Source organism: Ictalurus punctatus, chromosome 5 (genome assembly GCF_001660625.3).
Source record: "Ictalurus punctatus breed USDA103 chromosome 5, Coco_2.0, whole genome shotgun sequence".
NCBI lineage: Eukaryota > Metazoa > Chordata > Actinopteri > Siluriformes > Ictaluridae > Ictalurus > Ictalurus punctatus.
In genome coordinates this window covers 1114555-1117054 of record NC_030420.2, presented here as the reverse complement: position 1 = coordinate 1117054, position 2500 = coordinate 1114555, and the positions used below count along the sequence as shown (strand labels likewise).

Here is a 2500-nt window from a genome sequence, read left to right as displayed (position 1 = left end):
ATATATATGTATGATATAATTTCCGATTAAAAGTTTACCTCAGGAATATTTGGGTCAGTCAGTTCACCACCACAAAGAAGTACCTCAGAGACGAGGGATTTATTTATTTATTTATTTATTTATTTATTTATTTGTGGTATTGTTCTTAGCCATGTTCCAGACTAACTGCAGAATCCACCAAAATAAGTAAAGGTTCTTCAGAGTAGAACCTTCTCCTTCCCACGAACCGTCCTTCGTTGCTCAGTCTGCTTGAGTTGAGCTGAACGCGATGCTACGCTTCTGTGGAGATTAAAGAAGTTCTTTATGTTCCGTTAAAGGTTCTTCAGAGCAGCGTACCGGTTCTTCAAGGTCCCGTCCCTTCTCAGCGGGTTGAAGTGAACCCTGCTGTATAAGGTTCTTTGTGGGACTGGAAAAGGTTCACGCTTAAAAATGGAGCTCGCAGTCAGAACCGAAAACACTTTTTTCAGCCATAGGAGGACGCTTGAACTCGTACGCTCTTTACAGAACCGTTTATCTTGAAAATGGTTCTTCACAGCAGTGTCGAGTTCTCTAACGAGTTCTCAGTTATTGCTGTAAGGAAGTGCTGCAAGGAGAACCTTCTCACACACCCAGTCCCTCAAAGAACCGTATAGTGCAGGGTTCACTTCAAGCTGTTAAGAAGGGACGAGACCTCGAAGAACCAAAACACTGCTCTGAAGAACCTTTAGCAAAACATAAAGAACTCCTGTAATCTCCAGAGAACCGTCCAGCTCAACTCGAGAACCCTGTACAAGGGGAAGACGGATCTTGACGAGAAGAAGGTTCTTTGAGAACCTTGTGGCACTGCTGTGAAGAACCGTTTCTGGGCTCTTTGAGGCACTAGTGAGTGAATAGGTGGTTCTGTAAAGACCGTGAGGGTGAAAGGGTTCTCCGACGGCGTCAGGCTGGAGGCGTTACTTTGTAAGAGCGGTGCCGATCAGGTTTGACCGCACAGGCTGATGAAGAAAGCTGAAGGTTGTAAATCTGGAAAGTTCAGAACAGGTTTGAAACGAAATCATACGGTTCTCTTTGTTCTTCTCTTTTTGAGCGGTGATGACGTGGAGCGTCAGATTTTAGTGTTCAGCGGGTTGTGTGAAGCTCGCGTTGAGACGCGTCCTTCGTTCGAGCACCTCGGGAGAACTTCAGGTCGCTACGCCGCGCTTCCTCAGAGCTCCAGGCTGTGTTGGAGTTCAACACGAGAACCTGCGGGGCTTTACAGATCTCCTGATTTCTTCGCGTTTTCGCAGTTAAACAAACGTGAGCGCGGCTGTAGCTACACGTGCAGGTTTAGTTATTGCCACGGAAACGTGTCCAGCTGCTTCTGTTGTTGTTCTTCGTTGCGACTCGAGGATCCAGCTTCAAGCGGTTTTTCATAAATGTTTGACTGTAAATGAAATTTTACACGGTTTACACGTGTTCAGTCGCCCAGGACGTGTTTTTTACGGCCGAACGTAGCACAAAAACGTGACGAGGTTGAAGCTACGTGATGTTAGCTGTAGCCTCTTCTCACGCGCCCGAAACGGATTTTGTTGTGAGGCGTTTAAATCCGAGTTTCGCTCTGACCTCCGTAACTCACCTCAGGGTTTGATATTTACACGCTGCACGCGTTCTCGACGCACACACACACACTCACACACACACACACGCGTGTTTGTTTTTCTTTAGCATCACTGGTTTAGCTGGAACATGTGAAGCTCAGGATGTTTTAATAACACTGATGGTGCTCAGGCGGTGGTTTGTGAAACATCTGAAGGTGTGAAGTTAAGGGTCCGGTGTGGAGTGGAACTCGGTGCAGACGTCTGACACACACCGCGAGTGGATCTGTTTATAATGCAGGACGTGTTTATGAACAATAACGTGTCCTTGTGCTACTGCTCATACTTACCGAGTAGCACTAGTTACCACTACTAGTTACCACATACTACTGATAATACTACTGATACTACTACTGATACTACTACTGATACTACTACTGATAATACTACTGATAATACTACTGATAATACTACTGATAATACTACTGATACTACTACTGATACTACTACTGATAATACTACTGATACTACTACTGATAATACTACTGATAATACTACTGATACTACTACTGATACTACTACCACTACTAATTATTATCATTATTATTATTATAATAAAAAGAAGATTGATGATAATGATCATAAGTGTCTGTGTGTGTGTCTCTGTGTGTGTGTGTGTCTCTGTGTGTGTGTCTCTGTGTGTGTGTGTCTGCGTGTGTGTCTGCGTGTGTGTCTGCGTGTGTGTCTGCGTGTGTGTCTGCGTGTGTGTCTGCGTGTGTGTCTGTCTGCGTCTGCGTGTCTGTCTATGTGTATCTGTCCGTGTCCGTGTCTGCGTGTCCGTGTCTGCGTGTCCGTGTCTGCGTGTCTGTCTGCGTGTGTCTGTCTGCGTGTCTGTCTGCGTGTCTGTCTGCGTGTCTGTCTGCGTGTCTGTCTGCGTGTCTGTGTGT

General features: G+C 45.6%; 1 protein-coding gene across 3 annotated transcripts in view; it reads left to right on the top strand.

Moving 5' to 3' along the window:
* The window catches only part of si:ch73-138n13.1 (calponin homology domain-containing protein DDB_G0272472), a 48289-nt gene that overhangs the window by 959 nt on the left and 44830 nt on the right, over positions 1-2500 (top strand). The gene's annotated exons all lie outside the window — the stretch shown is intronic.